Source organism: Phasianus colchicus, chromosome 1 (assembly GCF_987193195.1).
Source record: "Phasianus colchicus chromosome 1, bPhaCol1.hap1.1, whole genome shotgun sequence".
In the NCBI taxonomy this organism is placed as follows: Eukaryota; Metazoa; Chordata; class Aves; order Galliformes; family Phasianidae; genus Phasianus; species Phasianus colchicus.
The window spans coordinates 111626299-111640450 of record NC_143436.1 but is presented as its reverse complement, the minus strand read 5'-3'; the positions used below and the strand labels follow the sequence as shown (position 1 = coordinate 111640450).

Sequence of the window (14152 nt, the reverse complement as noted above, 5' to 3'; positions counted from 1 at the left end):
CATATTTCTCAACTAATTTCCTCCCAGCCCCACATTTGCGAGTGCTGAGGGCTGTAGCAATTGAGTGATCAAGCATTCTCCCTGCTGGTGTTTTCTACCCAGGCCTCGTGCTGATCCTCAGGGTTATCAGAGAAGCCTTTTGTCAGACGTCAGCCGGAGCAGGAATTGGCATGGAGACAGCGCTGCAATACTGGAAGTTGTTGCACTTGTACTGGCAAAGGTGGAGAATGCAGCCCTGGCATTTATTGTGCATCAGCCCACACACGGTCACACTGCCTGACAGTGCAAAGAAGAATTGTGGCTGTAAAATTGCCCATAGCAGCCTTTGCATCCACTTTGCCTTGCCTCATCCTCAGCATGCAGGACACTTTCTCAAGGAGTAGTTTCTCTCTGGTTTAACAGCCTGCAGGACTGCCCAGCTGCATGTTGCAGAAGATGCTTGACAGTGAGATCCCAGCCTCACACCCAAGGGGTGCATGCACACAAAAATGGGGCTACCTCAGCCAGATACGGGCTAGATGGGAGGGTGGGGTACAGCCCTCCAGAAGAAAGGAAGCCATTGGTTGAACTACCACCTTGCTTGGTGCTGCATCCAAGAGCCCCCAAGGCAGTGGCACGGCCTGGCTGCAGCCCCCTCCAGACCCTTGGGGCATGGCCACAGAGACTGCTGGAAAATGAAACTTCAACCCTGCTGTCAGCCATCCAATTTCAACAATTTTTGTTTCATTCTTGAAAGAAGGCAAAGGGGGAAGCTTTGTTTTCTCTCGGGCTTCTCAGAAATGCTTATTTAGGAATGGGGTATTTTCAAATGTCATATTTGGATGGAAAATGCCTTATCTAGTAATAATAGTTAATCTTCCTCCAGTCTGAGATGCCTGAAAACATCCCACTTGGCTCTCCTCCATGCAGTGGACAGCTGACATCCAGCCCTGCTGCCACGTGTTCAATGCATGGGGGGACATGGAGAGTACAGACTGGTTCCTCTGTGCCCAGAAGCACTCGGGAAGGGGCTTGTTCCTGTGCTGTGCTTTGACAGCAGTGACCAAACCCTGAAGGATTAAATGCTCATTGTGTTCCTGAGCTGCTGCCCCCCATATAACCATGAGTAAATCACAGGCAATTAATGAGCTGCCAGGAGTGCTCCTCGACTCACGGTCCTGTAGCCAAATCCTGTGTTACTCATTAGACCACACATCCTCCCTCCTCTCTGAGGCGGCATCCGAGCAGCCTGGTCAGGGCGCAGGGAGCAAGACAATGTCACCTCACATTTATTTAGGGAGAAGTTTCCCACACTCCTTCGTGGCTCTTCTTGTTTTGATTCAGAGATTTTGTTTTCCTGAAGAGTTAAAATAAATCTCAAACTGCGACTGCAGCACTTTTTTTGAGTGCAGTGTTTGTTGCTAGATAATCCTTTGAGGGAAGCATTAAAAAACAGCGTGGCATTTTTGTCATCAGTCCGGAGTCATCTGAACTAGACTGGCCAAGGGCTGTAAATGTGGTGTGGCATTTATGCATGACGGAAAGCACTTTCCGTCTCTCGGAGCTTGTGACTGCCATTTCTCTTCCTTCTGGCCATTAACCACTGCTCACAGGCTTTCTCTGATCCAGCAAGACACCGTGGCAATGGCAGAGCCCAGCTCTTGTTCTGGTCACTCTGTGCTGTTTCAGAAGTGAGGACAGACAGGGGACACCTTCATCTCCTATGGCCACAGCAGGGGGAAATTTTTGAGAGGTTGGTGAGGCGCTGGCACAGCTGCCCAGAGAAGCTGTGGTGCCCCATCCCTGGAGGCACTCAAGGCCAGGTTGGATGGGGCCCTGGGCAGCCTGAGCTGGTGGGGGGCAGCCCTGCCCATGGCAGGGGTTGGGGTGGATGGGATTTGAGGCAACTTCCAACCCAAACCGTTCTGTGATTGTACACCAGCGCTGCCATGGGCAGCTCTCAGTTGCCACAGTGTCTAATAGGCACCAAATCATGTCCCAGTTGGTGCCCAGCCCAGAATTTGGGAATCTGGAGAAGAAAGGTTTGTTCTTTCATGCTTTCTTTCTCTTTAAAACCACTTTAAATCAAACACCACTGCCTTTAATAATGTGGTATTTTTGAAAAGCTTTTAAGATTTTTTTTTAATCTTTTTTTTTTTTTCCTTTGATATTCAATATTATCAAAAGTTACTGGAGTGACATTAATGGAGGTGAAATAGGATCTTGACCTTCTCCAGAAGGGCCAACATAGCACTTAGAGCCTGCACCTCACTGCCCATTAGTGCGGTTTGAAAATGCCTCCTGTGTGATGGCCAGGATGATATAGTAACCTCTGAGAGAATTTCTTCAGCTGCACACAAGCCGTGGGTTTTTAAAGACAAGAAATTTGTTTTTTCTTGGTGCCTGTTTGAGAACAATTTTCTGGCTGATGCCTGAGGAAGTAGAAGGAGGGGACAGCAGGGGAGAACAGCCATGATGCACTGCAAGACAGTGAAAGGCACCTCCACATGCAAACTCACGATGAGATTGGGGTCATTCGCATTGAAACTCAGCTTGAGGTGCTTCTCATGGACACAAGGATTTAATTAAGCCTGTGGTGGGCTAAATAATACCAGATTAGTTCTTTGTTTTGAATACTATAGATCTTTCAGACCGAGGAGCCACACTGTGGTAAGTTCCACTTGAAGATTTGGCCTTTAAAACTTTACTCTCATGGTCCATCAGGGTCTTGTAGCCAAATCACAACCTATAAGTTGATAAAGCAGCTTTCCTGGCCACTGCATGCACTTTTTTTTTGATATCTCAGTACTAGGATTTCATTCAATTCACCAAAAAATCCCCCAGTGACTTACAAGAGACAGGAAACCTTAGGAAAATACTGCTTGCTGGAAAACCAAAACTTCCTTTCTATTATCATTGCTTGCTGACAGCAGCATGGCTGAAAGGGCTGCAGGAGGACTTCCTGTCCCCACCAGATCAGGTTATTCTGCTGTCCTGTTTCCCCTGCCACTAAAGTCTGGGACAGACAAGATGGCAGCAGAAATCTACAGGAGGTGTTGGAAAACAAATGTGCACCAGAGCTCAAAGAAAGCCCAGGTGTGTAAGTTCTTCAAAACTGTCCTTCCTGAGTCTTGCATTACTGCTTACCACACCTCACCCATGTACATGAACCATGAGGCTGGGCCACTGGTGTGACCCAAAGGAGATGCGCCTTCTTGGGCCAGGCCTTTGCAGCCCCATCAGTCGAAGCTTTCATGGTGGTTCTTTGTTTTGTATTTTCCTGCATCATGTTTGTTTAACTGCTGCTTTTGTACAGTCTGTTCTTCCCAAGGCTGCTCCTATCCCAAATGTAAGATAAGATGGAATAGAATGGGATGGGATGGGATGGGATGGGATGGGATGGGATGGGATGGGATGGGATGGGATGGGTCGGGGAGGGGTGGGGTGGGGTGGGATGAGCAGGCAGAGGAAGGCAGCCCAAGATGTAAGTGGCATTGCCAGCAGTCTCTGCTCTTCTTTGAGAGCGAGGCACTGCATCCGGGTGGCAGCTCCCCAAAGGAGCCCATCACAGGGAAACCTCCTCCTTTGGTGGATGGGACACGTGAGGACCATATCAGAATGCCAAGAGAGCTCAAACCCCCTTGGGATCCTGGGGAATGGAGATCAGGGAAACTGATGGAGGTGAGACTTGAGCATGGGGTCAGGTCTCACCAGTGTGACAGATGAGCGGAAGCTTCCTCTGCCATCAGATGAAGACAGAGGGTTGCCCATGACACCTCTCCTGCTGAGCTGCTAGGGTCTGCAGGGCAGCTGGGGCAGAGGAAACCAGTGGGAAAAGGCTACAGAAGGTACTGCAGTGCAACTTCATGCTTGCCCAGTTACCTGGTGGTTATGACCAGTCCTTCATTAAGAAGCCCCAGGCCACAGGCCTGGCCCTTCAGCCTGTAATGGTCCTCATTCTTTTCAAGATTGAGGAAACTTGTATCAAGACCAAACAGTCTCACCAACCACAGCTTGGTCTCTCTTCAGTTTATCACTGAGGGCCCTGAAGGGCTGTTCATTCCTACCACACAGTGCTTATCAGGGATTTCAGGATACTTCCCACCACACAGTGCTACCTCTCCTCACTCCATCCTATGCTCTGTGTTGGGCACAATGGAGCCAGTTCTCAGCTCTCTGCTGGGCTTGGCCACAGACCACCTCATCCATCAAATCTCCAGCATCTGCAGCTTCTCTCTCACAGGCTGAGGGGCCACACAAGCACTTAACATCTTTAAATCCTCTCCTTCCTCTGTTTCTACAGTGCTGCCTCCCTTCTACCCCTTGCCATCTTAATGGACCGCCAAGAACTGCACTGATTTATAACCTCATCCTACCCCATTCTCGCCTGCTTATTCAGAGCAGGGCAGCTGAACTCATCCGTTTCTTCTCTCCAGCCAAACCAACCTACTTTCCCCATCCCTCTCTTGCCACTCTCCCCTCTTCCCTTCCACATTTGGCTAAGCCTCTGCCCTGACATTTGAAGCTCTAGGCGAGAAACCTCTGCCCACAGCTCAGCTCAGCTCAGCTTTCCTCCCACTCTTTCCTTTCATGTGGGAGCACCAGGGCCTCATCTCTCCTTCCACTCTCTCCAGCTCCGGCTCCTGCAGATACTTCAAACTTCCCATCTCCCCAGGCATTTTCTGTGGCCATGAGGGGTCTGGATTTCACCCACCCAGCAACTCAGCCACGTTCCCCAGCTTGCCTCACACAGCTTGCCTTTCACCTATGCTCTCTGTTCAATATTGTTTGTTCCTCTTTGGGGCCTTAGGACAGCAATATCTCCTTACTCAGGCATCCCATGCTACAGTCAGATTTTGTTGTGAGATATAATGTCGCTTATGTGTGGGGCAAAGGCACTGGACCCAATGGCAAAACGCAGATAGTTCCTGTGAAAATGCTTGTACTCAGTTCTCATATCACTCACTGCTTTTCTACTTCTTAAAAAAATATATTCCTGTCAGTTTTATTCACAATTTATGTATCATCACAAACACACGTTCCCTCTGTTATCGAGCACAAGGGGTTGTTGAGGTGCAGCAATTCATTCAGAGAAAGCTACCTGCCACAGACAGTAAGACAAGCTGCAACTTCAAGCCATAAACCCTGCTCTCCCTCATGTTTCCTCTCTGGCTGAGATGTGCCTGGAACTGCCGTGCCCCAGCTGGAGTCAGCTGGGATGGAGGGGGACAGCTGTCCTTGTGGTTGTGGCTGTGAAAATAAAGAGAAATGAGCTTTGCATGGGATGAAGCACCTCACGTGATCCTCAACAAGCACCTCAATGTGTCTGCTTTCCTTTGGCTTTGGGCACTTCTCACGAAACATGTTATTGTGCTCCTTCCTCCTGCCCTCAATCGAGGGTGCCTGGGGGAGACTCAGAGATTGTAAAGTCAGAGCAGCAGATGGGTTTCCCATAGCGCAGCTCTGTGCCCCAAGCACAAAATGCTGCTGCTGAGTCCTGAAGGCTTTGTGATCCCCCTGAAATGTTGGCTGCTGAACAGGATCTGCACAGGCCATGGGTAATGGAAAGCATTTTTCTTGCAGACAAGCTATCAGCCTGAAAAGAAATAAAAAGTACGAAGAATCCTCCTTAATAACTTCCAGCACCACTCTCTATGCTCAGAGATCTGCCATTCCCCACCTTGTCTTTTTGCAACTCTGGACACTGAATATGCCAGTTGGCAATACGACATTTATGAAACCTCAACAGTCCCTTAACAATTTTGCCTGTGAGACACAACCACTGGCGTAGGACATTCCATCTGGGAGAGATTAAATGCAGGAGCCCACCTGTCTGACACATCCAACCCATTAGCAAACCTCACGTAGTACAGACAACCAGCCATTCCAGGTGTCCATCCATCAGAGAGTGCCTTGCTGTCCTCCAGGAGTACCACTCCAGGCCTGCTGCATGTTATTGCTCAGCAGTGTTTGGATGTCATCAACGTGTATGTGTCAGGATATCAGCATCTCCATCAACAGCTGGGTCGACAGACTCCTAAAGAGCTATTGAAAACATTATAGTGCTCCTTTTGACAGTGGCAGAAGGACTTGGCTCTGCAGGATGGTGTCAGGAGGACCAAAGTCTGGGAATACTGATGCAAACCATGCATGCAAAGGGTGCAGATATGGACAGTGAAATAATCCAGTGGTTCAGAGCCGCAACACCTTAGCAGTAGAATAGGAAAATGAAGGATGACTGAACCCAAATTACTATCCTATAGGGATCTGCCTGCTCTTCACATCCCAGCCCCCAGCTAACTGCATGATTGTCGCAGAATTGCCTCTCCTCTGACTCATGATGTTTCTGCGGGATGCCTTGACTATAATGTGACTTCTCCCTGAGAGCAATTATTAGGGAAGCATTCATTCTCACTGTTTGACATAATGTCGACATTAAAAGTGCTGTGTGTGCAAGGAGGAGGTGTCAGTCCTGTCTGCGCAGGGCCCATTGAATCAGCATGTGTGCTCTCTGGGCTGTGGATCAGACCTTGGGGACCAGCTCCTGAAAACAGGGAAACTGCTCATTAATTTCAGCTTCCAAAAGCACCTGAATGCTTGCGGGATTTAGATCTTGCCAGAGAAAAAAGAGCTCTGAGTTGACCCTGTGCAGCACTTTCCCACTGTGCAGGATTAGGTCCCCGAGCAAATGCAAAAGCTTCCTTTTTTTTTTCTTTTTTTCTTCTTGTGCATAAATTAATTAGAGCCAAAATGTAACGCTGGTCACTGAGCAGAAAATCAAAGCTGGTGGGTTGGCAGCCAGCCCTGCCAGCCTCACCGCATCCACTCTGCGGGGATAACCGCCGTGTTACTGTGGCTTGTCCAAATCCTTTGTACGCTCTCGGCCAAAATTCACAAACGCCTCATATACTTCACAGGGTGAATAATGAAGATGTGCTGATTGCTGACTGCATGGGGCTGCTTACGCAGAAAGGCACTGCAGCTTCCGAAAACCAAAGACCACACCACCAAATTCTGCTCTTTGGTGGCTGCATGTGCCTTCTTCTATTACCTCTGCACTCCAGGTGATGCCCTGGCTGAAAGCCTGTCAACCTCCAAGCAGGCAGAATTATGGCATTTAGCACATAATTACAGAGTGTTTGAGGGATCTGGTTTGCTTGTGTATAGGCAGAGCCATTACATGCTTTACAGATGGGGAAATGAAGGTGGAGAAAAAAAAGGCGATGAAAGGGAAAAGCTTGCAATTGAGGGGCAATTTGTATTCACGGTGGAGGGAAATCTGAGAGCTTCCATAAAGCACTGAAAACCATATGCAGAAAGAGGGGGGAAATGTTACAATTTTTGCTTTCTTTTAGTTTTTGCTTTCTTTTTTTGTCATTCCAGCCTAACTATTGCCACCTCCTCTCCCAGATCTCCATCCAGCCTCATGCGGCACTGGCATCTGAGTGAGCAGGGAGCCCAAGAGCAACACCCGTGTCTGCTTCCAGTAGGGTCACTGGTGATTTCCTTTCTTCTAAAGCTTTCCAAAATATATATTTATTTTGGGGGATGTGGGGTGGAGGTGAGGGAGTGGGGTGCCCCATCCCAAGTAAGCATCCCTGTTATGTGGGCAGCAGTGGATCGCTGAAGCAAAAGAGTGTTGGGAAACACTGTCCTCTCCCCAAGGCAAGGAAGCCTGCAGCCATACACTGTATGCAGGGAGGTTTTCAGCAGTGGTACTCCCTTAAATTGATACTGGTACAGGGGTCACAGCACAGCTTGGGGCCACCAGACTGGCTGTGAATGATTGTGGGGGCTGGTGCTCTCTTCCAGCCCCAGACAATTTGCCACTAACAATGTTTTCAAGTGAGATTGTCTGTTTCTGAAACTGGACACTTGGTTCTTGATATTTTGTTGTCATCAGTAATTCCTTAGTGAATGGCTGTACTGACCAGCACAGTGGTGAACTGCATTGCTGTTTATGCCTGTAATATTCATTGCTCATGGTTTGGTGGGTTTGGTCTTGGCATTTTTTCCTAGCCCCCAATTCCCAAATCAATATTTCCTTTTCATAAAGATTGTTGCAGGAGTACAATCTCTCATGTGGTTGCTGTATTACTTAACGGGCCTCCTGCTTAGGAAAAAGAGCATAAAAATGGAGATGCTGAAAACAGAAGATCCTACTGTAGGCTGCTCCATAATACCTTCCTGTCCTGTGAAGATGTGGTAATGGATGTTTTCACCGCAGCCTCACTCCACTCGTGGTGACAAGTTCCTGTATCCTGTATTTGCTCATACTACACTGCAAGCTTGTGCTCATCCACTTCAATGTGTGCTCTGTGAGGCAGCTGATTCCACTTCCTGTAAAGCATCCAGAGAAGGACCCTCCAGCACTAAAAGAGAAGGCGCATGTCTCTTTAATGGCTTATCCCTTAGATTTTGAAGCTGAGAAATTTACTTTTTGCCTGTTTTAGCCAACATCACTGGTAGGTTAAAGCCTTTGGTCACAGGTTACAGCATATTTGATATAACATACAATAGGAATTTTTCTTGCTGTCAAAGAGCAAATTAGAAAATATACTGATGTTCTTATACATTATCTCTTACTGTCATTAACAAATGAGACTTCAGAAAAGATTTAGCCATCAGATTAGTTTTTATTGCCATGCTGTGAAAGATTGGGACCCAGTGGGACCCAGTGCAAATCAATACCCATTTTGCCTTCTTTCTTCATGCCCTTCCTGCTCCCTTTGTGAATGACAGAACTTACAGGCTTTCAGCTCAAAACCCCCTGGTGGGATGAGTGACTTCTGAAAGTGGGATCACGCTGGCTGGAAGAATCCATGCTGCAGAGCTCAGAACCATGCAGGCATCTCACTGTCCAGAAGTTCCGGGTGAATTCAGCTCCTGATTTTCTCACCCTGGTTTGAAGTGGGAATTGCTATATAGCTTGGTCTCTTACTCATCTGACCCCCTATGTTTTATGCATCTAGCAACATTATTCCTAAAAATAATCTGCTTACAGAGTATGGCATTTCCTATAATCAGATAATCTTGATGGTATGAAAAAATAAAATGCTAATAAAGAAAACAACATCCAAAGAAAGGATGCCTGGTCCAAAATCATCTTCATTAAAGGCATCTCTTTAAACTGAGACATCAGTCTATGTTATCCACAAAGACCAGTAATCACAGACCTAATTGTAAGGGTCTTTCTCCATGTGTGTACTACAAAACTTGGACATCGTTTTCCAAACAGAAAAGCATACATTGATCAGGGAAATAAAAATTTTGCCACTGATTCTCTGAGAAGTGATGGCTATTAGCAGAAAGAAACTCAAAACTGATCTGGAAAGTGCAGTGTGAAGAGCTTCTGAAGATGCCATACACTGCTGAATATAAGGACAATGCTGTGTTCTCTCTGCTTCTATCAGTCATGTAACAAGAAGCGTGTTTCTACCTGAAGTACAGACACCTGGCTTCCTATTCAAGCATCACAAGCAGTCTCCTCCAGTAACAAAAACTGCTTACTCTGCCCCAGAGTTAGAGCTCTTTTGAGACAATCACTGTAGAACCATCTGGTTTTGAGTTGTCTTGTCACTATCCATCTTGTGAAAGATATTTTCAGGATGCTAACAACTCCATCCAAAAAGTTCTTCTATGTTTTGTCACCCATGATCGCATATATTTAGATGCCATATGCCCTGTATTCTCCTTCTCCGGAAGCTCTGTGTTGATTTGTGACAAGAACTGCATGTAAGAAATTTGCCTTTTGTGTGTTATTGTTCATAGACTCTCGCTCAGCCCCTGGGACTGAGGCATAACGTATATGCGTACATACTTGGAAATAGATTGTCTTGGTGTCCCACTCACAAACTGTGAGCCAACCTGCCTCCCCCACTCCTTGATGGGAGTCATTTTGCCATTTGGAGCTTATGAAGCAAGGTCTTTGCTAACCCTCTTGTTCTCTGAAATGCCATATATTGTCTTCCCCTTCATCCCAGCCTACAGGCAAAACCAGCATGTGAGGATGTATGATGCATGATTCAATGTCATGCAAAAATTCTGCTGAACTTCTCACGTTCTGCAGCAGTAATCTTTGTCTCATCTGTGACTGGAGAAAGCAAGCTCGAAGTGTGCAAAGCTTGTTTGACCTTACTTTCAAACACCCACATGCACACTCAAAACCCCAGAGAACTCATTACATTCACGGTCTAGAAACTGGTGTTTTGTTCTCCGTCCCCACTCTGTCTGCCTTTGGATGAATGCAATTGAAAATGTCAGAGATGCAGCTCCTATGTAACGTAAGAGGAGGATTACAGCTTTCCTGACATCGGAGGGGGGGGGTTACAACAATGTGGCTGACGTAGGACAGGACAGATTACAGTGCATCTGACATAGTAGGAATTATAGAAAATGTATTTACACTGTTAGATGGAAAATGAATTTAATATGCTGTTCCAGAGGAGGACAATAAAGGTATGTTGCAACAGCTCTCCCCCCTTTGGAAAGTCGTGTTTCTCACTTGTCCATCAGCACAAACAATCTGTGCTGTATGGCAGGAAATATCGGACGCAAATACCGCCTTAATCTGTACGGAAGGATACCTGTTATCGTAACTTGCTCATTCACTAAGGTCTCTCAGTAGTGGCTGAGACAATAGGTGGATATATCAGGTTTTCCCCATGGGATAACTGTACCACAGGCACAGTGCTGTAACGGCGACTTTGATTTTGTTTCTGCTTTCTTTCAGAGCAAGCAAAGTAGAGGGGGGAAGGGAGAAGGGAGAAGCTCTTGATTTTTCAGCACGTGGTGGACAAATGCTGCTAATATCCTCTTCAAAAGAGGCAATGCATAGCCCCTTGCTGGGCAGAGGTACAGCCAGCCACAAACAGATAAAGCAATTACGTAGGACATCAGGAAAGCGATTGCCTTTCCACTTCAGACTGCAGCAAGAGCGCAATGGTTCTCAGGAGCTGCTGCATGAATATAGAGGAAATGTGAGGGGGCTGTCATTCATGTTATCCCTTGGGAAGGTTATGTAGGTTTTTGCATGAGTCACACACAAGTGAGGAGAGCAGAGGATGGAGCGAGAGGACATAGAAACCATTACATTTGGGTCACTATTTCCAGCACAACAAACACTGGTGGCTATAAACAAAACACGTGTGCAACGAATCCCATTGTTTCAAGCTGCTTCCTTTTGGGCGCGTGTCAACATCACCCACAGCTGCACTGCCAGGGTACTGTTGCATCCAATGCCACAGCTGTAAAAAGCAATAGGCTGCTGGTGAAGGTCAGCCCCAAGGAATGAGGCTGAGTTACCTTCCTGCCTGTGCAGTGCCTACCCAGTCCCTAGTGAGGGCATCCACACCGCCTGGAGAATAACTGGCAGTGCTTGCCCAAGCAAAAAAACTTTGTGGCAGCCCCAGCAACCATAAAGCCACAGGAAATGGTCTTCAGTCCTCTGGCCTGCCTGTAAGAGGGTTCCCAAACTAGCTGAATGGAGGGGCTGATTTCCCACCATGTCCATCAGGCCTGCAGAGTTGCCCCTACCTATCTGTAGAGATGCCAAAAAGGAAAGATCCCGGGCAAGACATGAGAGGATGGGCACAAGAGAGCTTGGCCTCAACAGTTTGGGCTCTTATTTGGAATTTGGATGTGGAGCTCCCACTGAGAGCCCTGCCTCATGCTGGAGTGCCCCTAGGTGGTGAAACCACCAGTCATGGATGATGTATGACAGTTTGGGACCTATGCAGAGCAGCCACTGTGGCTTGTCCCAGCAGGGCTTTTTTTTGCTATGTGAAAAACAATCTCACTGTTTGGTTTTGGATGTGGAGTCAGCAGCTTCTGGCAGATCTCATACTGCTAAGCTTCTCTCTCAGGTGCAGCCTAAAACCCCCCAAAAAACAAAGCAATACATGAGGTACCACTGTGTCTATGGTGTTTCAGGGAGCAGTCAGTCCCCTGCTTACTCCATCAATGGGGACAGAGTAAGACACGTTCCCAACAGAAGCTGCTGGTAAATGACATAGCCTGAGAGCAGCAGAAGGCGAGCTGACTACATCTGACTAGCCTGCCTGCCCACATTCCACTTGGAAGTGGGGGACTGACATTAAACTGCAGGTGCTGATATTGAAAGGCCAGCCTGATGTGAAGACCAACATGCAACAGCTGTCTGCTGTACACACTGTATGACACCTGGCATGTATGCAGCTTTGTTGCACCAGCTGTAAATTAACATCAATCGCTCAATTAGAGAGTGAAGGATGGTTTTGCAGTTAAAGCAGTTTTCCTGGGTTCAGGACATACAATTGTACATCACAGCCTTCAACAGAATGCAAGCTTTACCTCGCAGGAGATGCGGATGCATTTTCAGAGATGCTGAGCAATGGCACTTTCCATTAAAATCAGTAGAAATGGTGGATGTTCACTATCCCTGAAAAACAGCCCACGTACTATAAAATGACTTCCAGCTCAATTTAATTGGGCATGATTAGATTACAAGGTGCGTGTTCACTTGCAGGAGTTACTGCCTCTGATCATTAAGCTCAAACAATTGAAAAAAACCCTAATTCACAAGTAACTATACGTTGTTTAACACAAGGTTGATTGTTTCGTTTTTGCATTTTATTTATCTCGGGCGATGGAAATAACCTGGCTCACTTCTCTTTTTTCATAACTGTCTCATTTGTTTGCAGCCAGTTGTCAGTGAGATTCATGTACCCCAACACAGTGGAGCGCTATCAGCACGACAAACACCGAAGGGAAACAGTGACAATAAAAAACAATCTCAAGGGCATCACCTATCTTGTTTGTTCTGTGTTTGTATTTCCCTTAGTGCAAACAAAAACAGTCAAAGCCTTGGTAGTACTGGTGGATTTTGTAGCACTTTATTTTCTGGGAAAGAACCCTTCATACCTGGCGCCTTTAAAAAGCTATTTTATGGCCCTAGGTGAGGATGAAGGGTGAAAAGGAGCCCCACGTACCTTTGTTCTGCAAGACAAGCTCAATGTACTAGGTCAGTAAAATGCCTGATTAATAATGCAATGTCATAAACATTAATGACAAAAGCTCATTGTTGTGGTGGTAATTATGTAACTGTGATGCAACTCTGTGACCAAAGACATTCAAACAGTCTGAAATATATTTCTGGATACTATTGTGTTGCCTCAGTAAGAATATTCTAGTTTTAAAAGTCAAGAATGTTTTTGCTATAATTGCGGCCGCAGCCACAGTTTTTTTCAAATTCAAAGACTCTTTGAAGTTATATTAGAAATATTTATGCTTATTTTTCCCCTCCTAAGATAACGCTTTTGTCTTTAAAGCAAGCCTACAAACATTTTAGTTGATTATGTCATCTCCTTTACTTCAAATGTGACTATACTGTCTGGAATTTGGCACCTTCCATTTTGTGTTTTTCTAGGCCAGATTCACACTGATGTTACCAGGAGCAACTCTATTGACTTCTGCAAGGTTTTACTCAATTACACCGTGTAAACGACAGGACACTGAAAATAGCCCAAGAAACCAGATTTTCAAAATAATCAACTGGTGTTTTCTGAAAGAAAAAAAAAGAAATGGAAAAATACAGCTATCTTGCAAGCAGCACCCCTATCCTATGATGGTAAAACAGGCTAACTGTAACTGTGGAGAGTGATATAGGCAGAAAGGATTGCTTTCGTTTCCCTATTTGTTTTTATTTCCTCATGTGAAGAAAGTTTCTATTGTTGTCTGTTTTGAAACTGATAGAAAATGCTGAGTGAAATGACTAAAAGCTGAATTGCTGGAAATATCTATGAGATGAGTTCTGGAAGTCTTACATATGCCCATCCGTAGACCATGCCACCCTTAGTGAGGGAGCACAGGACTACTGCAATGGAAAAACTTAGCAGTTGTGTCCTCCCAGACTCTCCCTTTTCTTGGGAACTCAGAGGAACATCCTTGTGGAGACACTTTGGGAAGTGTCTCTCCACTTTGCTTGTTTTCCTACCCTCCTTACGTACAAGCCAGCCCCATAATTACACCTCTGCTGACCACGGATGTTTCTGAGAAATGATTCCTCACTCAGGATATCCAAAACACCAGAGGGCAGCAGAAGTGTTAAAACAGGCATTGCAAAAGCATCGCCTTTCCTTGCACTAGCGTCTCTAGGATGGTAAAATGGGCTCATATAGGAGCTTCATAGTGCCTA

At 46.3% G+C, this 14152-nt stretch overlaps 1 long non-coding RNA gene across 1 annotated transcript in view; it reads left to right on the top strand.

Annotated features, from left to right (window-relative positions):
* LOC149919953 (uncharacterized) overlaps window positions 1-12649 on the top strand; it is a 63509-nt gene extending 50860 nt beyond the window's left edge. Inside the window, exons 2-3 of the long non-coding RNA XR_016459434.1 lie at window positions 7363-7465; window positions 8036-12649. This is a non-coding gene — a long non-coding RNA (uncharacterized LOC149919953). The remainder of the gene's footprint in view (window positions 1-7362; window positions 7466-8035) is intronic.
* The last annotated feature ends 1503 nt before the right edge of the window (window positions 12650-14152 follow it).